At 36.1% G+C, this 27340-nt stretch overlaps 1 long non-coding RNA gene across 2 annotated transcripts; it reads right to left on the bottom strand.

Annotated features, from left to right (window-relative positions):
• Positions 1-230: 230 nt before the first annotated feature.
• Positions 231-27340, bottom strand: LOC111521871. Of its 2 annotated transcripts, none has more exons than XR_002725106.2 (5): positions 27307-27340; positions 16136-16260; positions 15209-15270; positions 1473-1639; positions 231-279 (listed from the first exon to the last, which is right to left on the bottom strand). It is a non-coding gene; the product is annotated as an uncharacterized LOC111521871 (long non-coding RNA). The 2 variants fall into 2 exon arrangements; XR_002725108.2 differs by lacking the exon at positions 231-279 and adding an exon at positions 296-383.

The raw sequence follows: 27340 nt of genomic DNA, 5'->3' as shown, positions 1-27340 counted from the left end.
CCTGCCAATTATCCTCATATTCTTCAGACCTGCCTTCCCCTTCTGAATCATGACTGACCTGGACAACCAGTAGAATTCTGTGTAGCTAATTTTGCAGCATCCAACTTTGTCTCTTGGACTTCTCACTCTGGAATAAGTCATCCATTGTTATGAGGATACTTAACCCTCAAGAAACGTACTTGTGGAGAACATCTGAGGACTTCTGATAACTGCCAGCACTTATTAGTCAGTCATGTAATTAAGGCACTTTCAAAGAGTATTCTCTATCTGCAGTAAAGCCTTCAAATGGTTGCAGTAATGAACAAAATCTGACTGAATCCCCTGAGAGTCCTCAAGCCAAAATAATCTAGTCAGGCCATTTTCAAATGTCTTACCTAGGGAAACTGTGAAAGAAAATAAATACACAAAGATTTTTACTAATCCACCCAGTTTGGCGGTAATTTGTTGCATAGCAATAGATAACTAACAAGTGAATAAAGTCTTAAACCTTGGCTTCTGGCATATTAAGTCTCAGCTGCTGTCAGACATCTAAAAGGAAACTGTAAATTGACAGATAAATTGAGATAAGTCTATATTTGTTATGCAAAAATAAGGAGTAGTCACCTGCTTATAATTGGTAGCTGAGATCATCTACAGGGAAAATACAGAATAATACATTAGAGCTATGAGAGAACTTTGAGGACTCCAACATTTCATGACTGGGAAGAAGAGGATAGGAACAAATAGGAATATGGACAAGAAATGTTGTAGAAAGTAGGAAGAACACAAGCTAAGATATTCAGAGGTAAGGTTGGTTTAAGGCGAGAATGGCCAATATTATCAGATGTTGAAAGGTTATGTGATGAGGAATTTAAAAAGTATTTTGCATTTAGAAACAGATTTGTGATCTTACTGGAAAGTGCTTAACTGTAATATCATGGAAGATACAGAAAAATGAAGATAACGGAGAGAGCGAGTGAACAGTAACTTACCTGTTTTATTCACAAGCTTCAACTCTAATGACTCTAAGTGTTTTCTAATCTGGCCATCTGCAAATCATGCTGGATCATTGTCATGGTTCATTTGTACAATCAAGTAGCGATCAAGTCACATTTATTACTCTTGAATCATGATTTTAAATGATGGTCACTTAATATAAAAGCCATGAAAATAAGTAACCTACACAAATAGGCAGAGTTGATATTTTGTATTCCTCAGTGTAATCATATAGAAAAAATATATGCTCAACAGATGCAAAAAGCTTCGTAATACCGGGAGACAAAAAAAAAAAATGTAAAAAAAAAAAAAAAAAAAAGTAAAAGAATGAGATAGGAAAATCAAGGAATTACTATTTTCCACAAATTTGAGAGACCGACACATTCGACTAGAAACGAGTGGCAAAATAATCACAAGAGAGAGACAAAAATATAAGGGAAATGCAATGTGACCAGAAAAGAAAGGAGCAGGAGGGCACAGCACAATGAGTTACTCACACCTAGAAATTCCACATGTTGATTCCAAATATAGAAGTAATAATGCCGTATTAGAATTGAGCGACTTCATTTCCTTTCTTCTTCATCTGCTGCTCATATCACTGCACAGCGCTGCTTCACAGAAATCTGTACTGCCACCTGCCACAGTGTACCCGGGATCAGCCTCCCTTAAAAATAGAGATGAATATTTATTATTTCTTTTAATCACTTTTGCAATAAAATGACCTTTATTTTTATTTATTTCCTTATAAAGAGGAAATGTCTTAAATATTTAAGTCCTTATTAAGAGAAATCTTAGCATGAGGCAACAGTAGATGAAAAGTACAATTTTTTCTCATATGTAAATGCAAATAGATTAGATACTGAATAAATAATATGATGGTAATTTAAAGAAAATATAAACTCAGAATTTATATTTAGCCACATATTGCATTTCATCATATATTGATAAGCCTGACTACATATGTCAAATATATTTTTTTGAAATACTGTCTCTCAGTTTAATACTTAATATGCAAAATAAAGATATATGTGTAGTCATGTGTTACTTAATGACAAGGATACAGTCTAAAAAACGTACCATATGATGGTGTTGCCTTGGTGCAAACATCCCAGAGTATACTTACACAGACCTCGATGGTACAGCCCACTACACACCTAGGCTACATGGCACGACCAGTTGCTCCTAGGCTGTAAACCTATGCAGCATGTTACTGTCCTGCATACTGTTGGCAATTATAAAGGTAAGTATTTGTGTATCTAAACATATCTAAATGTAGAAAAGGTACAGTAAAAACACAATATAAAAGACTTTTTTAAAAAGCTATGCCATATAGACCCCCTGAACAGAGCTTGCAGAACTGCTAGCTGCTCTGGGTGAGTCAGCGAGTGAGTGTTGGGTGAATGTGAAGGTCTAGGACATTACTGTGCACTGCTGTAGGCTTTATAAACACTGTACATTTGGGTTACAGTAAATGTATAAAAAATATTTCTTTTTTCAATAATGTATTAACCTTAGCTCACTATAAATGTCTAACTTTATAAACTTGATTTAACTTATCTACTATTTTGTAATAAGAGCTCAAAACAAACACATTGTACACCTGTACAAAATACTTTATTTCTTTATGTCCTTATTCTATAAGCTTTTTCCTATTTAAAATGTATATATACACACACACACACACACATCTCTTTTTAAACATTTTTTTAAGAACGAAGACACAAGTATGTATAGGGTCAGGATCATTCAAATCACTGTCTTCCACCTCCACATTTTGCTCACTGGAAAGTCTTCAGGGACAATAATCCACATGGAGCTGTCATCTATGATAACAATGCCTTCTTCTGCAACATGTGCTGAAAGTCCTGCCTAAGGGTGTTTTACGGTGAAGTTCCTTTGTTTATAAGTAGAAGGGGTACACACTAAAATAATGATAAAAGTAATAGTAAATAGTAAATACCTAAGCCAGTAACATAGTCGTTTATTGTAATTATCAAGTATTATATGCTGCACATAATTGTATGTGCTAGACATTTATATGACCGGCAGGCCAGCAGGATGTTTACATTAGAAAAAAGTGAGTAATGCATTGTGCTATGACCTCACAATGGGGCTACAATGTCATTAGGTGACAGGAATCTTTTAACTCCATTATAATTTTATGGAACTACCATCATTGTGGCCTGTCATTGACCAAAAATGCCATTATGGCATTCTGGCTATATTACTGCACTCTTCCTAAGCATCTCTCTTTTAAATTAACTTTGAGTCATGGCACATCTTCATTTTGCTTATTCATGGCTATTCATATTTTATATTTAAAATGACTTTTTAAAAGTCCGTAATGCTGGCATTTAACACATGATTAATGTTTGATTTTTGAGCTTTAATAAAACCAATAATTTTTTCTCTAAGGTTATTTTTTCAAACTCAGAGTTCTATAAGTCTGAAGTCTAGAGGTGGGGTTGCCTAGATTCTATGTGCAGGGTCTTACAAGTTCAAACTCAAATTATTGGTCACGTGGATTCTCACAGGAGACTTGTTCAAGTTCATTCCATTATTGGCATTATTTAGTTCGTTGCAGGGTATGGCTGAGGCTCGCCTTTGCTTGCTGTCTTTTAGCCAATGATCCTTCTCAGTTCCTAAAGCCATCAAATTTCTTTTAACGTGGCCCATTGAATCATCAGTTCCTCAACTGTACATTTAGTCCTTCTCATGCCTTAAATCTCTCTGACTTCTGCCATCAGATGAAGAAAGTTCTCTGCTTTTAAGGGCTCATGTAATTAGACAGTAAAGACCAGGAAGATGATCTATCTTAACATCAACTGTGACATAAAAGCTAATACAATCATGGGAGTTATAACTCACATTATTCACAGAGAATTGAGTTATTTTTGGAATCCACTTTAGGAAGTCATTTTACCATACCAGGAAAAACATATTTTGGATTCCTTCAAAAATAAAAAGCAAATCTACAACAGTTCTTCAACTGAGGCATCTCACCACATCTGTTTTCCTTACCTATTTTGTCCAAAAGATAAGGCCAAGTTATATAGTTGTCCTCTGTGTCATTCTCACCACAAATATCTGTCTTTGGGTAACATTTAATGTTAATCACATTTTGCTGCTTTCCATTAGAGTAATTGTTTGTCTCTCTCTCTTCTGTGGAAGATTATGTCTACAATCTATCTACATAAGTGTTATGGGCTGTAAATGTATACCTTCTCCCTGGGTGACTATTATATACATAATCTGTTACCTTTTTCCATTAAGCTAATGAATGGTTGACACTTGTGATTAGAACAATCTGGCATCTTTAAATGTTGTCTTAAAAGTAAAAAATTAAAATGGTCCAGAGTCAAACACACTGAACAACATCTGTTTTGCATTTAGCATAAGGTAAGATGTGTGCCTCTTGCTTTTTACTGATAGCAGAAGACATTAAATTGATTATAACTTCATTTTTCTCTAATTTTAGTGAAATCAAACTTCCTGATTCCCCAAATTAGACTATGTGCTTTATTTCCTTAATAATTAACAACAATTTACAAGAGAGAAGTTTTGGATAGCTTAAACGCTTAGGTACCATTGATTTGTACAAAACAACAAATTTAATCATAAATAAAGGCAACACAATTATATTTAAATAATAAGTTGGGTTCCAATCATTGGCATTCTGTGTAGACGCATTTTTACTCTTTTCGGCAGAATTGGTAGAATTAATAAAAGTGGCAGAATTGGTAAAAGGAGACCTAACAAAAGGGATATTTTAAATGAGCTTTCCTTGATTTGAAATTCAGAAGTCTAGTGTAATTTTCAGGTTTGGCATTGAAATATATGAAATACGGGGGATTTTGTTGAGATGCTCCAAGTTGGACCTCTCACATGGGCCTCACTCCTATATACATAATCTCCTATGTACATAAATCTCTGCTTTTGCTGAAATTTCTCCATTTTAAACTTCTTCTTTCAAGAATCACAAGTTCAGCAATTAAAATTAGCGTTCACTGTATAATATTAGCTTTTTTCTCCCTGCCCCCTTCTATATTAGTACTACCATAAATTTTTACATACTAAACTAAAAATCTCAGAAAAATAATTGTCTGGATATTTTTCCTCCCTCTTCTAAATTTGGTTTCCCATTAAAGCCTGTCCTTGATTGTTTTTGCTTGTACCACTGCGCTACTTCAGTCCACTGCTGTAACCCCCCAATCCTAAATTACTATAACCATCTGGCAACCACTGCCTTTACCTTCTGCAGTCTCTGTCCATTTAAGCCAGACCAATCCTTATAAAATTCTGATTGCACCATATCAGTAGAGGACTCAAGGATTTATTTGGCTCCCCTCTTGGAATCAAGTCCAATTTTCTTCTCTTAACTGTGACGTCCATCTTTCCTTCAATTTCGTTATCTACTACTTTTAAAACATACTACAAATTGTAGTTTTGTTTATATTCTCACTATTCTCACATAAACTTTTTTGTCAGTTTATTGCACCAAACTGCAAAGTTCCATGGTGCTTAATATTCTTTAATTTAAATTATCCCAATTCTTACCTACTCAAGTAATTTTCCCTACTATATAAAAACTTCAAATTAAAAAAATTTTCTTCTCTTCCCACATACACATTTTCGCCGTGAGTATGTATATACAAACACACACTTACACACATGTATTTATCTATATTATCTAAGAGGTTAATAAATATTAGACTATCTAGTGAAACATAACACTGCATTCAGCACAGATGCATTGTATATATACTAAGCCCTCAGATACTGATTCAAATATTGGAGTGTACTAATGCATACATAAACATATTTGAAATTTGACGTGAACATGTTTTGGCTCAGTTAGGGTTGACCCCACTTCCAATTCTAGGAATGGGCTGTAATACATTTTTTTCATCATAGTCAGTGATTCAAATGTTTATACTTACAGCAGTTAGTTGGGGATCGTTAAACAGATTGAGTTTGGCACAATAAAGAAAGAGTACATTTTACAATTTAATGTTGACTTAAATTTAAAGTTAAGTTTCTGCCATCTATGAGAGGAAAACTGCAGTCTTATTTGCTAGAAGGTATTTTAAGAAGTGAAGTCCCAAGTCATTAAAGTCATTGTCAGAACCATGATAACAATTGAGAATCATATTTTATTCTTCTATGGAACTTACATTATGTCAGACATTGAGAACTTTATATTTGTTACTAACTAAATTTTTATAATTATGTGAAGTAGATGCTATTATTTCACTCCCTTTTGGATAAGGATCCTGAGGCCCAGATGAGGAAACTAAGGCAGTGATAAGAAAGTCAAGCCTGCGTAGTGACTCAAATGTAATGGTTGATTGTAATCTCAATTACTATGTGTACTCAATATGGGATGTGTCATCATATGGACTTGTAGTCCTAATGTAGGGGTCAGAGGAAAACGTAGAAAAGAATTCCTGTAAGACATTAATTTATTGCCTCAAATCTTCCCTGAACCTCCAACCAGTTAAGGCACAAGAACCAGCAGACATCTTCTTGTTTATGATTTTTATTTTATTCTGTGTCCTGTTAACTTTACCTGTTCTGTTTATGTGTTTGGCAGGTGGAACTCATTATCCTAATATAATCACCGTATATTCTTTGAGAGAATAGAATATATTTATTATGATAACCAACAGTTAGGACCTTGAAGGCTCATTGGAAAATAAAAGCATAAACCCACAACTGTACCTTCAACAAATGCAATTTTTATGTTTATGATGATTGTCATTTTTGTGTTTTGATTCAAAGAAGTGCTTATTGCTCATGATTTTAAAACTCACAACATGATAAATCTTATTTCTATTTCCTTTATATCATCTGTTCATACAGTGTTGATAATAAAATTAGTACACAGATATTGTAAGGTAAATCATTTAAATACTATTTGCTTTACAACATCATTAGTGATTCAACACCACACAATGCATTTTTCTTAATTAAACACATCAATCCCAGAGGGTTGGATGGCTGAAAGACTGTTATTGGCAGCTGATTTATGTATCTGCTGTTTGGTTTGTTGACTAATGCATTTATTACCTTTAGGTCACTGAGCCTGATCAAATTGTGGTGGGAAGTTGTTATTATAAGATGGGAGTCTTCTTATTTGCATGAGTGACCTGGTTATACTACTATTGTTCTTTCAAATAAGATGTGAACATTAATATTGTGAATGTAGTTAGTCGCACTGAGACACTATTTTAAGGTGGTCCATTAAATTAAAATTTGACGTCTTTTTCAAGCACACCACCTTTCCCAGGCTGATGAGGGTATTTTAACTGTAGATTAAAATGCTTTCCTGCATATCTGGAGTAGGTCTAAGAAAAAATTATAAAAATATGAGTAATGTCTCTTTTTTAACCACTGCTTTCCAAGCCATTTTCTGCCCTTGTGATAACCTGAGTAATTCCACTACAATTTATTATGACTAAAATAGAATCATTATGCAAACTTTTAGTCTTTAATGCAGTCTTTTCTGTTATACAGCTTTCTAAATTTGTACAGATGTGTTTGTTTTAAATTATCTTACTAAAGTCACTTAAACACAGTGATACATATTTGGGACTGTTAATGTTCTGGACAGATATGAAGCATCTACCTACCTATGTATTTAGTTCTATTCATTATATTCAGTAAGATATGAGTTTCAGTGCTTTTCATGTAGTGAAAGGTCAGAAATACGTCTTTTTATATAATGGAAGTCAATAAATATTTGTTAAAACAATTTCTTATATTGGGTATATGTTTGGATATCATTATTATGAAGTCTATATAATATGCTATTATAAATTTTCCTAAACCTTTACTATTTTAAAAACAATAATATATTGAGATAGTTTTAAGTTTTTGCATGTGCTAATTGCAATACTTGAGAATTATCCTTTTATGTGACAAACACCAATCCCTTTTACTTCAGAGTTAAAGAAGCTTCTATTTGGATTAAACTGATAAAGAGATAATTATTTTGTTTTCATTACAGTTTTGTGGTAGGGTGATAAACAGGGTTTTTTTCCTAAACTCTAAAATTGTATCACAGACACAGTTGTCTTCCTCTTTGCTTAAAAGAAGCTTTAATATCTATTGTTCCAGTGATAAATGCTGCATAATGTACTCATTCAAAATTTAGTGACACAGATAACATGTTTCTTTTATCTCCCAATCAAGTGGGTGAAGAATTCAAGTTGTGCTTGCTTGGACAATGCAGTTACTCACCTAGGATTAACTGGGGTGACTTGGAGAAGTTCAGCTAATAATTTTTCTGATCTGGAATGTCCAAGATAACTTTACACAAGTGTGTGGCATCTTGGAGGAGAGAGCTAGCAGGCAGGGCTGGGTTGGCCCTTTATCCTTTCCGTGTAATCTTAGTGTCTTTCCATGAAATCTCCAGCAAGATAGTCAAACATAATTTAGCTCAGGGCTCCACTTAGACCAAGGAAGAAACTACAGGTCCCTTTGAATTCTAAGTCCAAAAGCTGTATGGCATCATTTCTTCCACACTGCATTTGTCAAAGTAGTCAAGGCCAATCCAGACTTAAGGGGAGAGGACGTAAAACTCCCCTTTTGAGTTATTTGTAGCCATCTTTAAGTTACCAGAGTTGTAACAACTAAACCCAACATTTTTGTTTTATACTAAGAAAAAAGAATATAAATGTTACCTGGAAATGAGACATGTGATACTAGCTTCTCAATTTTTAAACTTTAGTCTTATGCAAAGAGTACAGAAATAGACTGTGTTAAAGAAATTTACCCTTTGTGATGGTTAACACAGTGTGCTAACTGGATTGGACCGAAGGATGCAAAGTATTGATTCTGGGTGTGTCTGTGAGGGTGTTGCCAAAGGAGATCCACATTTGAGTCAGGGGGCTGGGAAAGGCAGACCCACCCTTAATCTGGGTGGGCAACATCTAATCAGTTGCCAGTGTGGCCAGAATATAAAGCAGGCAGGAAAATGTGAAAAGACTAGACTGGTCTAGCCTCCCAGCCTACATCTTTCTTCCATGCTGGATGTTTCCTGCCGTAGAACACTGGACTCTAAGTTCTTCAACTTTGGAACTCTGACTGACTTCCTTGCTCCTCAGCTTGCAGATGGACTATTGTGGGGCCTTGTGATTGTGTGAGTTAATACTACTGAATAAACTTTCCTTTATATATATATGTGTGTGTGTATATGTATGTTATTAAAGTCACTTAAATAATATAAATGAAAATATATATACCCTATTACTTAAAATATATAATATATATATATTGTATCCTGTTAGTTCTATTCCTTAGAGAACCCTAATACAAATTTTGGTACCAGGAGTGGTACTAGAGGAACAGAATATTAAGGATGGAGTTCTCTTTTTGGTTTCGGGGTTTCTGGAGTTGGTTGCTTAATACGATTAGACCCCCAAATGCTAAAGACTCTACTTCTATAGTATGGAGAACATTGATAGCCCTTGGTATGACCTCTGTAGAGAGTTATGCAAAATAAATGCATTTGACACTCATGATTCACTGCTTATGAGAGGCAAGAAATTTAGTGACTCTACACATGATACCTTTGACTATATGTGGAGAACCAAGGAACATAATGAAGCTTGTTGATTGCTCCTAAGTTAATTGGACAAAGTGACAAAAGAAAATGATTAACTCAGGGATTCTAACTCCTGCCTTCAGAAGCAGATACTGAGCCTCAAATCTGCTAAAATTGCCCCAAGTGAGAGTCTTATCTCCTGTAGAGAAAGAGCTGAAATTGTAGAAAAACAGACACAAGCTCTTATCATGTGAGTGGCTGATCTGCAATGAAAGATGCATACTCCATCTCACCAGGTGCCTACTGTTAAAATGAGGGCATTGATTGGAAAATAATGGGACCCTGCAACTTGGAATGAGGACATGTGGGAGTACTCTGAGGAAGCTGGGGACACTGAGCTTGTAAACTCTGATGAACCTTTTTTGCCAGAAGAAATAGCTTCCCTGTCTCCAGTAGTGGCAACATCCCCTCCCCAACCCATGCTGCCATCAGCCTTTCCACCTTTGTCTGAGGAGATAAACCCGGAACTGCCTGAGGCAACAATAATGGCCTCCCCTGAGGCAGTTGCCAGGCAAAATAATGTCAATTCTCCTCAGGAGTCACCCCTGACACCTTTGTTTGCTTCTAGACCTGTATCTAGACTAAAGTCCTGGTGGACCCCTAGAGGTGAGGTTGAGAATGTGACCCATGACATGGTGTGCTACACTCAAAAGGAACTGTTTGAGTTCTCTAATTTATATAAACAGATATCTGGAGAGCAGGCATGAGAATGGATATTAAGGCTATGGGATAATGGTGGAAGGAACATAGACTTGGATCAGGCTGAATTTATTGATTTGTGCCCGTTAAGTAGGGACTCCACTTTTAATGTTGCAGCTTGGAGAATTAAAAAACGTTCTAATAGTTTATTGGTTTGGTTAGCTGAAATATGGATTAAAAGATGGCCCACTGTAAGCAAGCTGGAAATGCTTGATCTCTCTTGGTTTAATGTAAAGGAAGAGATCCAAAGACTTAGGGATATCGGGATAGTGAAGTGGATTAGTCACTTTAGACTTACTCATCCCAGCTGGTAGGGTCCAGAGGCATACCCTTGACCAATGCCTTGTGAAATAGATTTGTGAGGGCAGCACCTGCATCTTTGAAGAGCCCTGTAATTGTTCTTCTCTGCATGTCAGATCTAATAGCAGGAACCTCAGTCACTCAACTACAAAATTTAAATACAATGGGAATAATTGGGAAATAATTGGATCCCATGGTGGCAGGGGCAAAGTAGTGGCACTCAACCATCAAAGGCAAAGTGAGTGTTGCTACTGTAATGAACAGCAGAGCCAAAGTAGCAATCAAAATAGACTGTCTCTTGTAGATTTTGACATTGGCTAATTAATCACAGTCTTCCTAGAAGTGAAAATGATACAAAGCCTACTGCATTTCTACTTAATCTACATGAGCAGAAAACTTCCAGGTTGAATGGACAAAAGACTAATTTGAATTATAAAAAATGAGAATTATGGCTACTCAATCAATTTCCAGACTTGAGCCAGTTTACACACTTAGAGCCCCTTTAATGCAGGGGAGGCCGAGCCCCCTTGAGGAAGGACCCCACTATACTATCAACAAGTTATGCTGATAATCTTTCTCCCAACCTTCTTCAGGGAGACCTCTGGCCTTTTAACAGGGTAACTGTGCACTGGGAAAACGGAAATGATCAGAGATTTCAGGGACTACTAGACACTGGCTCTGAGCTGATGTTGATTCCAGGGGACCCAAAATGTCCTTGTGGTCCTCCAGTTAAAGTAGGAACTTATGGAGGTCAGGTAATCAATGGAGTTTTAGCTCAGGTTCAACTTACAGTGGGTTCAGTGGTTCCCTGGACTCACCCTGTGGTCATTTCCCCAGTGCCAGAATGCAAAATTGGCATAGACCTAATTAGCAGCTGGCAGAACCCCCACATTGTCTCCTTGACTAGCAAGGTGAAAGCTATTATTGTTGGAAAGGCCAAATGGAAGCCATGAGAGCTGATTCTACCTAGAAAAATAGCAAATCAATAATAATATCACATCCCTGGATAGATTGTGGAGATTATTTTCACCGTTAAGAACTTGAAAGATGCAGAGGAGGTGATTCCCACCACATCTCCATTCAACTCTCCTATTTGGCCTGTGCAGAAGACAGATAGATCAGAGAATGACAGTGGATTATTGTGAGCTTAACCAAGTGGTGACTCCAATTGCAACTGCTGTACCAGATGCGGTTTCATTGCTTGAGCAAATTAACACATCTCCTGGTACCTGGGATGCAGCCATTGACTGGGAAATGCCTTTTTCTCCATGCCTGTCAATAAAACCCATCAAAAACAATTTGCCTTCAGCTGACAAGGCCAGCAATATACCTTTACTGTCCTACCTCAGGGATATATCAACTCTCCAGCTTTGTGTCATAATCTCATTCTGAGAGACTTGATCGCTTTTCCCTTCCACAAGACATCACACTGGTCCATTGCATCGATGGCATTATGCTAACTGGATCCAGTGAACAAGAAGCAGAAAACAAACTGGACTTATTGGTGAGATATTTGCATGACAAAGGATGGGAAATAAAACTGACTACAATTCAGGAACGCTCCACCTCAGTAAAATTTCTGGGGGTACAGTGGTGTGGGGCCTGTGGAAATATTCCTTCTAAGGTGAAGGATAAGTTGCTGTATTTGGCCCCTCCTACAACTGAGAAAGAAGTACAATGCCTAGTGGGCCTATTTGGATTTTGGAGGCAACATATTCCTCATTTGGGTGTGTTACTCCAACCTACTTATCAACTGAACCAAAAGGCTGCCAGTTTTGAGAGGGGTCCATAACAGGAGAAGGCTCTGTAACAGGCCCAGAGTGCTATGCAAGTTTTTTTTGCCACTTGGGCCATATGACCCAGCAGGTCCAATGGTGCTAGAGGTATCAGTGACAGATACGGATGCTGTTTGGAACCTTTGGCAGGCCCTGATAGGTGAATCTCAGTGGAGGCCTCTAGGATTGTGAAGCAAGTCCCTGTCATCTTCTGCAGACAACTACTCTCCTTTTGAGAGACAGATCTTGGCCTGTTACCTGGCTTTGGTGGAAAGTGAACATTTGACTATGGATCATCAAAACACCATGTGACCTGAACTGCCTATCATGAACTGGGTGCTTTCTGACCCATCTAGCCATAAAGTTGGGCATATCCAGCAGCATTGCATCATCAAATGGAAGTGGTATATATGTGATCAGGCTCAAGCAGGTCCTGAAAGCACAAGTAAGTTACATAAGGAAGTGGCTAACATGCCTGTGGTCTCCAAGGCTGCCACCCTGCCTTCTCTCCCCAAGCCTGTACAGATATTACATGAGGAAGTAGCTCAAATGCCCATGGTCTCCACTCCTGCCACTCTGCCTTTTTTCCCAGCCTGCACCAATGGCCTCACGGGGAGGTTCCTATGATCAGTTGAGACAGAAAGAGAAGACTAGGGCCTGGTTCACAGATGGTTCTGCATGATAGGCAGGCAGCATCCAAAAGTGGACAGCTGCAGCACCACAGCCCCTTCCTAGGACATCCCTGAATGACAGTGGTTAAATCTTCCCAGTGGGCAGAACTTCGAGCAGTGCACCTGGTTGTGCACTTTAAATGGCCACATGTGCAATTATATACTGATTCATGGTCTGTAGCCAATGGCTTGGCTGGATGGTCAAGAACTTGGAAGAAGCATGATTGGAAAATTGGTGATCAATAAATTTGGGGATAAGTTATGTAGATGGACATGTCTGAGTGGTCTAAAACTGTGAAGATATTTGTATCCTATGTAAGTGTTTACCAATAGGTGACCTCAGCAGAGGAGGATTTTAATAATCAAGTAGAGAATGACCTGTTCTGTGGACACCACTCAGCCTCTTTTCCATACACTCCTATCATCGCCCAATGGGCCCATGGACAAAGTGGCCACGGTGGCAGGGATGGAGATTACGCATGGGCTTAGCAACATGGACTTCCACTTACCAAGGATGTCCTCAGCACATCTCTATATTATGGACGTTTTGACGGCTTTGGGAACTATAATTTTGTAGTTCAGATTCTCATAGATAGATAGATTCATTTAATTTTCTTAAGTCTATCTGCTGTTTAATAAAAGATTGGTTTTAATTAAAAATAATAAAGAAACCTAGATATCATCATCGTCATCTTCCTCAACATCAGCTGTGATATTTTATAAATGTAGCAAAAGCTAAAAGTAAATAAGCTGGTATGAAAGTAGAAAGGGCACTGCAGCACACAGACATGTACAACAGGGAAAAATATTCAACATATTTATGGAAAGGCCTAGTAAAACCTGCAATTGCATCAAAGAGAAATCCCATTATTCAGATAAGTAGGCACCAGTGCCTCCTCGGTTGTGGAAAAAAAAAAAAAAAAGAAAAAACAGAGGAGACACTCTATTTCAGGATATATCCAGAATTAACTTCAAGGATCCTTTATGAATTATCCCATGAGAATCTGATATGCAGACTTCAGTTGAATGGGAGGCTCTTTTCTGATGGCTGGAGCAGTTGTTTCAAGCATGGAGCACAGTGTTCATTCAAGCTGGGCAGTATTTGGCCTCAGAGAGATTTGGATCCACCACATTGCAGCTGTGAGTCAGACATGTGACCTATGCCCTAAAAGCCTCCATTTACTATGCAGTTAACTACAAGTGTGTGACATAGGTAGAATAACTCTTGTCAAAATGTCTAGCAAGAGACTCGGCACATATTAATTGCCTGATTAAGGTCTGTATTTGCTGTTGCTGCTATTACTTGCGTTGTCCTCAAAGTGCCAAGAGTACTCCTGCTGACCACTTTGAATGTTGAGATTTCAAAGGCAGTTGCCATGTTCTTTCGTAATTAAAAACAAATCTGTACAGTCACCATGTGTAGACCCAATATACTTTCATTTGCCCAAAAGAGAGATCCACATCTAGAAACACAGGATTAAAGTGAGGTTTAGAAAATATTAGTTTTTTTTTTCTTTTTTCCTTCACGGTGGTAGGCTAAATGGAAGGTGACTATTGAGGCTAAAAAAAGTAAGAACAGCCAAAGGAAAGACAATTGAAAGGGTCTAGAGAAAAAAAAATAGGGAAAAATCTTCAAGAATTTGATCCTTGATATGAAAAGCAACTGCATGGTTCATGGTTACATTTCAGGCATATACAGAGGAGTTATGTTAAGCAGTGCTTTCCTGAACCAAAAAAAAAAAAAATAACGTCCAGTCTGTCTACTCATTATTATGGTCCTAGTTATTGTTATTGTAAAAGCGAGAACTTCCTCAAAGCAAACATTGCTGGCATCAAAAATAGTTTCATTACATTGGTGAAAAAGTCTCACACTGTCACCAGGGCTGGAGTGCGGTCGTATGATCTTGGCTCACTGCAACCTCCGCCTCCCAGGTTCAAGTGATTCTCCTGCCTCTGGAGTAGCTGGGATTACAGGTGCCCGCCACTATGCCTGGCTAATTTGTTGTATTTTTAGTAGAGATGGGTTTCACGCTGTTTGCCAGGATGGTCTCGAACTCCTGACTTTGTGATCCGCCCGCCTTGGCCTCCCAGAGTGTTGGGATTACAGGCGTCAGCCAGGACTTTTTTAAAAATTCAGATAGAGCATTGAATAAAAACATTTAACATTTTGTAGAAATTACCTTCTGTATATTTTCTCATCAAATGTTTCGATCTTCTTTCTACTTTAGCAAGTAAAAATCCACTACAGTAAAAATAGCATGGGATTAAAATATGTGAGCAAAGTAAAACTGCTAGTATATTTGCTCTTATCAAATAATCAGATTAAAGAGGAAGTTTGATACAAGTTAAAGTCCACAACTGTTTAATATGCTTTGTATGTGAATTTAGTTGGTTCATCATTAATCATGTTTAGTTGCACCTGATTATTTTGGAGCTTCTAATATGCCAGTTTTATTAGAGTGACTGTTCTCAGGAGGTTTATAACAATGATTACAGCTCTGTTAATTATTCCACCTATTTTGGGATTGTTTCAAAGTCAATCTAATTTTTTTAAATCTAAGGTTATAATAGGTAAAGACTAGATGACTTGTTTAGACAGTTTTCATTGTGTTAAGATAACTTAATATAAGATTTGGTCATTTTAATGTTTATAATATGATATAGTTCATTGCTACTTATGATTTTCTAAATAGAAATATTTTTATGTGGTAATGCTTTTTATAACTTCCACTTTATTTGAATATGAAGAACAATTCTTTATTAATACAATTCTCCTCCTTCATCCTTCCAAGGAGTGAGTCTCCTTAATAGAACCAAGGGCATAACAAATAAAACCCATTTCAAACCTCCAGAGTGATAAAGGTGCAAACTGTAACATGCTGGGTTCTTGTATACAAAGTAATTTATGCAAAAATAGTAATTTCCAGATGTTTATATGAGTGAGAAATTAAAAGTCAAATATATGGGTACAGTGAAAAGTATCTCTCAAAACCTCAATAAACTTTCCAAATACTCTATCTTCTTGCTAACCATCAAATTTAAACTATGATAGTTACAACAAAATAATTATGTTCATAGACATCCAAAGATCACATTTATGGACTGACCAGGGTGCATGATAAATAGTCGAATCAGGCAGTAGACAAGAATTGATTCATAAGTCTGGACCAGAATAACATCATGGCAGTAGTATGGTCAGTGGAAAGTCATCACAGCTCAGGAATCAACTGTGCTAATGTGGATTGAAAAGAAGACAAGAGTCTGGGTCAATTATTTTAATAAAATTAATGTTTAACTTGGTGAGTACATAGTAGCTGTATATATTTATGGGCTACATGAGATAATTTGACACAGGCAAACTGTGTAATAATCACATCAGGGTAAATGGGTTATTCATCACCTCAAGCATTTATCCTTTGTGTTATAAAAAATAAAATTATACAGTTTTGGTTATTTTAAAATACAGAATAAATTATTTTTGACTGTAGTCACCCAGTTATTGTCAAATAATAGATCTTATTTATTCTACTTAACTATATTTTTGTACCCAATAACTATCCTGCCTCTCCTAACAACTACCCTTCCCAGCCTGTGGTAACCATTATTCTACTCTCTGTCTCTATCAGTTCAATTATTTTAATTTTAGCTTCCAAAATAAGCCATCTTCCTTTGCCTGGCTTATATTGCTTAACATAATGACTTCCAGTTCCATCCCTGTTGTGGCAAATGAGGGGTCTCATTCTTTTTATAGCTGAATACTGCTCCATTGTGTATATGTATCACATTTTCTTTATCCATCCATCTGTTGATAGACAGGCTGGTTCCAAATTTTGACTGTTGTGAATAGTGCTGAAATAAACATGGGAGTAAGGATATCCTTTCAATGGATCGATTTGCTTTCTTTTGGGTATATATCTAGCAGTTGGATTGCTGGATCATATGTTGGTTCCATTTTTTGTTTTTTTGAGGTAACTCCGAACTGTTTTCCATAATGGTTGTACTAATTAACATTCCCACCAACAGCGTACCAAGGTTGTCTTTTCTCCACAACCTCACAATCATGTGTCATTGTCTGTCTTTTGTATAAAAGACATTTTAACTGGGGGGGATGCCATCTCACTGTGATTTTGGTTTGCATTTCTCTAATGATCAGTGAGGTTAAACACCTGTTCACATACCTATTTGCCATTTGTATGGCTTCTTTTAAGAAATGTCTATTCAGATCATTTGCCCATTACTAAATCAAACTGTTACATTTATTTCCTGAGTTGTTTGGGCTCCTTATATATTCTGGTTATTAGTCCCTTGTCAGATGAATAGTTTGCATATATTTTCTCCCATTCTGTGTGTTTTCTCTTTACTTTGTTGATTGTTTACTTTCCTGTACAGAGGCTTTTTAACTTGATGTGAATCTATTTGTTTATCTGTGCTTTGGTTGCCTGTGTTGGTGGGATATTACTCAGGAAATCTTTGCCCAGTCCAATGTCCCGGAAAATTTTACCCAATGTCTCCTTTTAGTAGTTTCACCTTTACAGGTATTGGATTTAAGCCTTTAATCCATTTTGATTTGATTTTTTTAACTGTGAGACATAAGAGTCTAGTTTCTTTCTTCTGCATATGGATATCCAGTGTTGCTAGCATCATTTATTGAAGAGAATGTCCTTTTCCCAACATATGTTCTCGGCACCTTTGTTGAAAATTAGGTCACTGTAGATGTGGATTTGTTTTTGGATTCTCCACTCTGTTCCATTGGTCTATGCATCTGTTTTTATGCCAGTACCATGTTATTTTAGTTAATAAGCTTTGTAATAGAATTAAAGTCAGATATTATAATTTCTCCAGGTTAGTTCTTTTTGCTAGGATAACTTTGGCTATTCTGGTTTTTTGTGGTTCCGTATAAATTTTAGGATTGTTTTTTCTACTGTGAAGACTGTCATTGGTATTTTGATAGAGACTGCATTGAATCTCTAGATTGTTTTAGGTAGTAAGAACATTTTAATAATATTGATTCTTCTAATTGATGAATATGGAATATCTTTGCAGGTTTTTGTTATCGCTCAAATTTCTTTATTTTTAAAATAGTTTTCATTATAGCGATATTTTATGTCATTGGTGAAGTTTATTCCTATGAATTTATTTTATTTGTAGTTATTATAATGGGATTACTTTCTTGATTTCTTTTTCGGATTGTTCACCGTTGGTATATAGAAATGCTACTGATTTTTGTATGTTGATTTTTGCATCCTGCAACTTTACTCTATTTATCAGTTCTAATACGATTTTTGGTGGGGTCTTCAAGACTTTCAAAATAGAAGATCATATCACCTATAAACAAGAATAATTTGACTTCTTTCATTCCAATTTGAATGCCCTTTATTTCGTTCTTTGGTCTGTTGTAGCTAGGACTTTCAGTACTATGTTGATTAACAGTGGTGAAAGTGAGCATCCTTGTCATCTTACAGATATTAGAGAAAAGGTTTTCAATTGTTTCCCATGCAGTACACTAGCTGTGAGTCTGTCATATATAACTTTTATTATGTTAAGGTATGTTCCTTCGATATCCAGTTTTTTCAGGACATTTATCATGAAAGGATGTTGGATTTCATCAAATGCATTTTCAGCATCAATTTAAGTGATTTTTTTCCTTCATTCTGTTGATATGATGTATTATATTGATTGATTTGCATATGTTGAACCATCCTTGCATCCCTGGAGTAAATAAAACCTCATCATGGTAAATAATCTTTAAGGTGTTATTGATTTGCAGAGGATTGTTGCACCAATGTTTGTCATGGATATTTGCCTGCAGTTTCTCCCTCCCTCCCTTCCTTCCTTCCTTTTTCTTTTCTTTTCTTTTTTTCTTTCTTTCTCTTTCCTTTCTTTCTTTTTTTAATTTCTTTTTCTTTCTCTCTCTTTCTTCTTTCTTTCCTTTTTCTTTCCCTCCCTCCCTCCCTCCCTTCCTTCCTTCCTTCCTTCCTTCCTCCCTCCCTCCCTTCCTTCTTTTCTTCTTCTCCCTTTCCTTCCCTTTGCCCTTGCCTTGCCTTGCCTTCTTTTCCTTTCCTGTCTAGTTTAGTATCAGTGTGATACTGGTCTCTTACAATAAATTTGGAAGTAGTCTCTCCATCTCTATTTTTTGAAACAGTTTGAGTAGAATTGGTATTCATTCTTCTTTAAATATTTGGCAAAATTGAGTAGTGAAGACATAAAGTCCCAGGCTTTGCTATGGCTTCAATCTCATTACTTGTAATTGGTCTGCTCAGGTTTTGAATTTCTTCATGTTTCAATCTTTGTAGGTCATATTCGTCAAATAATTTATCCATTTATTCTAAGTTTTCCAATTTATTGGCATGTAGATGCTCATAGTAGTTTAGTGATCCCTTGGATTTCTGTGGTATTGGTTGCAATGTCTCCTTTTTCATTTCTGAATTTATTTATTTGGGTCTTCTTTTTTCTTAGTTTAAGTAAGGTTCATCAATTTTGTTTGTCTTTTCAAAATCTACTTTTAGTTTCACTTATCTTTTCTATTTTTTTGTTTCAATTTTATTTATTTCGGCTCTGATCTTTATTATTCTTTTCTTCTACTAATTTGAGGTTTGGTTTGCTTTTGCTTTTCTAGTTAAGATGTATCATTATGTTATTTAGTTAAAGTTTTTCTATGTTTTAAATATAGGAACTTACAGCTATAAATCTTCTCTTAGTACTTCTTTTACCACATCTCATAAGTTTGATAAGTTTGTTACCATTTTTACTTGTTTCAAGAAATTAATACTTTCCTTCTTATTTTCTTTGTTGACCTACTGGTCATGCAGGAGCATATTCTTTAATTTTCATGTACTTGTATAGTTGCCAAAATCCCTCTTGTTAGTGGCTTCTAGTCTTAATCCACAAGGTTTAAAGAAGATACTTGATATAATTTCAGTTTTTTGAACTGATTTGTGGCCTAACATATGGTCTAACCTTGAGAATAATTTATGTGCTGAGGAAAATAATTTTTATTCCACAGCTGTTGGATGAAATTTTCTGTGAATATGTATTTTGTTCATTTGGTCTGTAGTGCAGATAAAGTCTGATGTTTCTTTGTTCTTTTTCTGTCTAGATGATCTGTTCAATGATGAAAGTGAAGTGTTAAATTCTCCAGTTATTATTGTATTGGATTCTATCTCTCTATTTAGCACTAATAATATTTGCTTTATATATTTGATTGCTCCGCTGTTGAGTGTGCATATATATTTACTATTGTTATAACTACTTGCTGAATTAACAACTTTTTCATTATATAATAACCTTGTCTCTTTTTATGGTTTTTGTCTTAAAATATATTTTGTCTGATATAAGTATAGCTACTCTTTCTCTTTTTTGACTTCCATTTGCATAGAATGTCTTTTGTCCATCCCTATATTTTGCATATTTTTGTGTCTTTATAGGTGAAGTGTGTTTCTTATGGTTATCAGATCTTCAGATCTTATTTTTTTTCTTTTTATCCATTCAGCCACTCCATCTCTTTTGATGGGAGAGTGCAGTCCATTTACATTCAGGGTTATTATTGATAAGTAAGGACTTACTGCTATCATTTTGCTATCTGTTTTCCAACTGTTTTGGTCTTCTCTTCCTTCTTTCTTTCCTTTATGACTTCCTTTTAATTAAGATAATTTTATCTGGTGGAATGTTTTAATTTCTTGCTTTTTATTTTTTGTGTATTTGATACATGTTTTATGACTTGAGGTTATCATGTAGCATGCATATAATATTTTATAACCAATTATTTTCAACTGATGACAACTTAAACAGGCTGCATATACTAACAAACTAACAAACAAGTAAAGATAAAATGAGTACAGTCTCTACATTTGAACTTTATCCTCCTGCTTTTTAAGTTTTTGTTATTTCTATTTATATCTTAATTGCAGTCTATATATTGAAAAGTTGCTGAAGTTATTATTTTGATCAATTTATCTTTTCCTCTTACTACTCAAGATATGAATAATTTTTAAACCAATTTTTTAAATACAATTATGATATTATAATATTTTGTGCTCTTCTGTGTACTTACTATTATCGCATGAGTTTTGCACCTCCAAATATTTTGTTGTTCATTAACATCCTTTTCTTTCAGATCAAATAACTCCTTTTAGCATCTCTTGTAAGACAAGTCTAGTGTTGATAAAATCCCTCAGCTTTAGCCTGTCTGAAAAAATCTTTATTTCTCCATAGTTAAAGGATATTTTTACTAGGTATACTGTTCTAGAATAAAAGTTTGTTTGCTTTATTTCAGCACTTTGAATATGTCATACCACTTCCTCTTGACATGTAAGGTTTACATTGAGAAATATGTTGCCAGATCTATTGGAGCGCCATTGTGTGTTATTTGTTTCTTTTCTTCATCCTAGTTTTTGAGTCATTTCTTTATCCTTGACTTTAGGAGTTTGATTATTAAATGTCTTGAGGTACACCTGCTTGGGTGAAATCTGCTTGGTATTCTGTAACCTTCTTTTATTAATACTTGAATATTGATATCTTTCTTTATGTTTGGAAGTTCTCTGTTATTATCCCTTTGAATAAACTTTCTACTTCAATCTTTCTCTCTCTGTCTCCTCTTTAAGGCCAATAACTCTTAGAATTGCTCCTTTCAGGCTGTTTTCTAGTTATTGCAGGCATGCTTCATTCATTTTTATTCTTTTTTAAAATGTCCTCTGACTGTGTATTTTCAAATAGCCTGTCTTTAAGATCACTAATACTTGCTTTGGCTTGATCAATTCTGCTGGTAAGAGACTCCGATGCATCCTTCAGTATGTCAAATGCATTTTTCAACTCTAGAGTTTCTGCTTAGTTCTTTTCATTTATTTCAATTTCTTTGTTAAATTTATTCGATAGAATTCTGAATTCCTTTTCTGTGTTATCTTTAATTTCACTGAGCTTCCTCAACACAGCTATTTTGAATTCTGTCTGGAAGTGCACGTATCTCTGTTCTGTGCCTTATTTAGTTCATTAGGAGGTCATGTTTCCTAAATGGTTTTGATGGTTGTGGATGTTTATTGGGCACTGAGGTATGAGATATTTTTTTCTTCACATTTTGAGTTTGTTTGTGCTGATTCTTCTTGGAAAGGCTTTCCAAGTATTCTAAGGGACTTTGGTTTTGTAATCTACATCTTTCATCACTGTAGTTGCATCTGCATTAGGAGGCACACCAATTTCAGTAATCTGCGGTTTTACAGATTTGTAGAGGTGGTCATGGATAAGATATGGAGGAATTCTCTAGATTATCAGGCAGAGACTACTTTTCCCTTTCATTACTTTTTTTTTTTTTTGAGATGGAGTCTCACTCTGTTGCCCAGGCTGGAGTGCAGTGGCACGATCTTGGCTCACTGCAAGCTCTGCCTCCTGTGTTCACACCATTCTCCCACCTCAGCCTCCTGAGTATCTGGGACTACTACAAGCGACTGCCACCATGCCCGGCTAATTTTTTGTATTTTTAGTAGAGACAGGGTTTCACTGTGTTAGCCAGGATGGTCTTGATCTCCTGACCTCGTGATCCATCTGTCTCAGCCTCCCAAAGTGCTGGGATTACAGGTGTGAGCCACCATGCCCAGCCCCTCCCTTCCATTACTTTTTCCCAAACAAATGAAGTATCCCTCTCTGTTCTAAGCTGCATGGAGCTGGAGGAGGGTTGACACAAGTACCCTTGTGGCCACTAACACTGGGACTGTTCTGAATCAGACCTGAAGCCAGCATGGTACTGGGTTTTACCCAAGGCCTGTTGTAACCATTGCCTGGCTACCATCCATGTTCACTCAAGGACCTAGGACTCTACAATCAGCAGGTGACAAAGCCAGCCAGTCTTGTGTCTTTCCCTTCAGGGCAACGAGTTTGTCTGAGCCCAGGTACGTCTAGAGATGCTGTCAGGAAGGCAAAGTCTGCAATGAGAAACCTTAAGAATCCCCCGATACTCTATTCCTCCGCAGCTGAGCTGACACGCAAGCCACAAGACAACATCCTTTCCACTCTTTCCTCCCTTTTCCACAAGCAAAGGAGTCTTTCTTGATGGCTACCACAGGCCCAGGCCTATGGCAAGTATTTCCCAGCAACTGCTGATGCTCACTCAAAGCCCAGTGGTTCTTTTTTATGCTGGTGGTAAGTGCTGCCAGTCCTGGGACCCTCTCTTCAGGGTAATGGGCCTCCCACTGGCCCAGGGCAGGTTCAGAAATGTCTTCCAAGGGCCAAGACCTACAACTGGGGACTCCAAAAGCCTGCTTAATGCTCTACCCTACTGCGGCCACGGTGGTACCTAAGCTTCAAGGCAAAGTCCTCTTTATTCTTCTCTCTCCTTTTCTCAAGCAGAAGGAGTCTCTCCCCATAGTCATCACAGCTAGAAATGTGCTAGATCACATCTGGGGCCAGCATGTCTCAGAGTGTCACCTAAAATCCACAGGAAGTACTGCCTGGTTATTGCTACTGATTATTCAGAGCCCAAGGGCTCTCTAATTAGCAGGTGATGAATCCTGTCTTGTTCTTCCTTTCAGGGAGTAGGTTTCCTCTGACCCAGGGTGTGTCTAGAAATGTCATCCAGGAGCTATGGCCTGGAATGTAGGCCTTGCAACTTTGTTTCATGCCCAGTCCTATTGTGGCTGAACTGGTATCCATGTTGCAAGACAGTCTTCCTTACTCTCCCTTCTCCTCTCCTTCAACAGAGGGAAAGTGTCTCTCCCAGAGCTGTGAGCTGTGCTGCCTGGCACTGGGGAAGGGGTGGCACAAATACTCACTTGGCCACCCTAGCTGGTGTTGCACTAGGTTGCTTGTCCCTCAAGTACACTGGCTCCAACCACCATGACTTTCCCAGGAAGTGTAGTCCTTGTGACCCAGATTGCCTTTGAAGTTTATTTTAGATCACAGAGTTATTTAGCCCACAGTAGCGAGACTTGCCAGAACTCAAGTTCCAATTCCTGGGCTCGACAATTCCCGGGCTCGACAATTCCCTTCTGGCTAGGGCTGGTCTAAATGCTCCCTCTGTGGATGTCAATGGAATTCTGCCTGCTGTTCCTTTCCACGCTGATAGAGCAGCACTGAGTTCCAATGCAAAGCACCACATTTGCTTTGCTCTCCTTCCACCAAGTGCACAGATTCTCTCTCTGCCTTATGGTGCCACTGCTAGGGGACTGGGGAGGGGCGGTGTTGACATTAAAGATGGTCTTTCCTACCCTCTTGGTGCCTCTTTCACTAATATGAAGTTAAAACCAGGTACTATGATTGTTCACCTGAACAATCACCAGGTACTATTTTTGTTCTTGTGAAGGTGCTTTTTGTATAAATAGTTTTTCAATTTGGTGTTCCTGCAGGAGAATGATTGGTGGAGGTTTCTATTTGGCCATATTGCTCCACTGCCCCATTTTCCTAATGATGTCAATTATTAAGGAAACGGAATGTTTTGTAGAGTAAGAGCAAGGCATTTTCCTGGGGAGTTAAGATATACAGACAGAACTTGCAAGTAGCTTTTTAATATGCCACGTTCTGTTTTATTCTTAAGGAGATATTCTGTTGGGTAGTTCACCTCAGACTTAATGTTCACTATGTCCTTCAGCTAAACAGTTTCATCCCTTGAGGGCATAAAAGTTATTGTGATCTTTTTTTTCACAAAATTAAAACATTAAGACCTATAGAAATTAAATTCCACAAAAACCAAATCATCATTGTATATCTTATATGAGAATCATGGGTTTTGGTTAGATTTTTTTTTTTTTTACTATATAGTATTGGTCTCTGACTTCCTTCTGTATTGATGGAATCTTTGTTTTCTAAAGCTTATATCCCTATTATAAATGGTGAGAATAAAGTAAATTACAGAAATATGCTTTCCTCGGTTTCTCAACAAATTATGAGATAGACATGTAAGGCTATGTCTATGTAGAATGGTTTTAAAGAACCTGAAAATTATGCCAGTATTCCATTATATTTTAAATTTATTCCTAATATATTCTCAATTCCATCACAGATGAGTCTTTAGTTTCCTTCCAGTGAATCTTATTTAGAAAACAAAATTTGGCATCTCTATGTAGGTAAAGGTTTGGGATGCTTCTGCTGAGTGAGAATATTGATGAGATCTACTCTAAGCAAATTTAATGTATGAAAGTGAGGTTTTACAAACTAGTAAATTAAGCAATGTTTATTCAAAACTCAATGACTCTCCAGATTGACAAATTGTCACTACTACCTAAATTGTAAACCTGACGTTATATATGTGTGAGAACATCTAATAAATTGAAGTATTTAATTATGACTAATTACAGAACTATAACACTTTATTTTTAAATTAGAGTTTGCTTGTATACATATAAATATTTCTAGCTAATAGAAGATATAAATGAAGCATTCTCTATTCTATTCTAGTTTTAATGCTTAGCTATTAATTCTCTAACTGTAATCTATATTTATTACAGTATAGCCTTCAAAAACTCTCCTTTTTACTGTGAACATTTGCCTATATGCATACGGTCTCCATTATAATGCAATATTCATTCCAGCTCATGTCAAAATCCACAAACTTGAGAGCAAATGCTAAGCCTGTACTTGGTAGTCTTTGTATGCAATGTATTGTAAAGCTCTCTATATGCAATGCTGTATGTTTTCTTTTGAACAATTTTTTATTAAAGATTTTACCATTGCTAAGTCTATGAAAAATAACAATTGTTATTTATTTTCATTTTGGGTAAGTGATAAGAGGGGGCACAAAGCCTTAAAGTGACTCATTTTCCACTCTAAAATCTGTAAAAAGCTCCCTCCAGAGTTTTTACAAGTAAGTGTTTGTGTTCACTGAGACGATTTATGTACTCAACTCATTAAAGTATTTTAAAAGGATCCTCAGCAAGGTTAGCATTAAAAAAGAAATTAATTCAATGCTGAGAATATAAATAGAATACTGTAATCATAAAACATAATAGAAATCAGCTCTTTCTTATCCAACACAAACTTCTTTCAAGGAAAAAAAAATCAACCAGCTTCCATAATTACATTTTTATTGTGTTTTTCATTTACACCATATTTCTCTGTTAGGTAAGCTTATAATTGCAGACAGCTCTACCTTATGTATTGAAATTAAAATCACATAGACTCAAGGTCCTATGGGTTTTTTTTTGGTTGTTGTTCTATAACTAAACAAAAAATATTTAAAATCTGTTTCTTAAGAAAAAAATAAAACTATTTGATGGACTAGGAATATTGCCATACTTCAAATAATGAGTAAAATTTTTTAAAAATTGTTTATATGCCAGACATGGTACAGGATGTTTTATAAGAATTATCAAATTTAATTTTTGAAAAATTATGTGATCTATACATATTTTAAGTATCTTAATTTTGCTACGATCAAAAATTCTAACATAAATAGATTTAGAGCAAAAAGGTTCACTATTAGCTCTCAAATGTAGACTTCTGAGGAGAAAATGTAGCTACAGTTTGAAGCAATAAATTCGTCTTTCTTCTCTAAATGCCATATTTCCAATCTCATGATAAAACAGTTCTTCTCTACCCAGTAACTTTGATAACAACTCCTAGCACTATGAATTTCTTTGTTTATATACAGAGAAAGAAAAATTTTTCCCAACATTCCAATTATTTTTAAATTTATTCTACTTGAATTGGTTTGATGGGGTCCCAACCCTAACCCCATCATTTTACCCAAAAGAACGAATATGATAATTGGTTAAGTCAATAAGGGCTTAGAGTAGGCTGTTTGAAGAATGGGTTGTTACCCAAACAAAATTTGAGTACTATCAGTTGCGGAGAATTATAAGATAGCTGATATATTAGTCAATAAGAAACGTTCACTAGACTATTATAATCTACACTTAATAAATATAAACAGTGAGGTTCGAAAAAATAATCTACATAACAATTATTGCCCAGAATGAAGCTAGCTCCACTTTGATGTTTTGCATAACCTCAAGCCCGTAACTCTGAATCCCATGAAAAAAGACTGGATTGAAATACTTCTGTGAATAGTACATGCCATGCCACATCATTGTATAGGTACTTGGTTTGTCCATTATAACATACCAGATTCGTTAACTGACTTTATATGAAATATGTACCTATCTTTAAAATCAATGGAATTATTTTAATTTTGGATTTTCTAATGAAAACAAAAATAATTTCACAAGTAAAAAAACATGCATCTATAGTATGCAATGGATTACATCCAGATTATTAAACTGTTAACCTAAAGATAGGCATATATAAAGTAATGTGGTAGCTGGTTTCCAATGACAGCGTCCGAAAATTATTCTCATACCTTTATGCCCGCACTGCATGTCAAGAGGTAGAAC

This window comes from Piliocolobus tephrosceles, chromosome 13 (genome assembly GCF_002776525.5).
Source record: "Piliocolobus tephrosceles isolate RC106 chromosome 13, ASM277652v3, whole genome shotgun sequence".
Lineage (NCBI taxonomy): Eukaryota > Metazoa > Chordata > Mammalia > Primates > Cercopithecidae > Piliocolobus > Piliocolobus tephrosceles.
The sequence above is the reverse complement of the archived record's forward strand: the minus strand, read 5'-3'. Positions and strand labels throughout refer to the sequence as shown.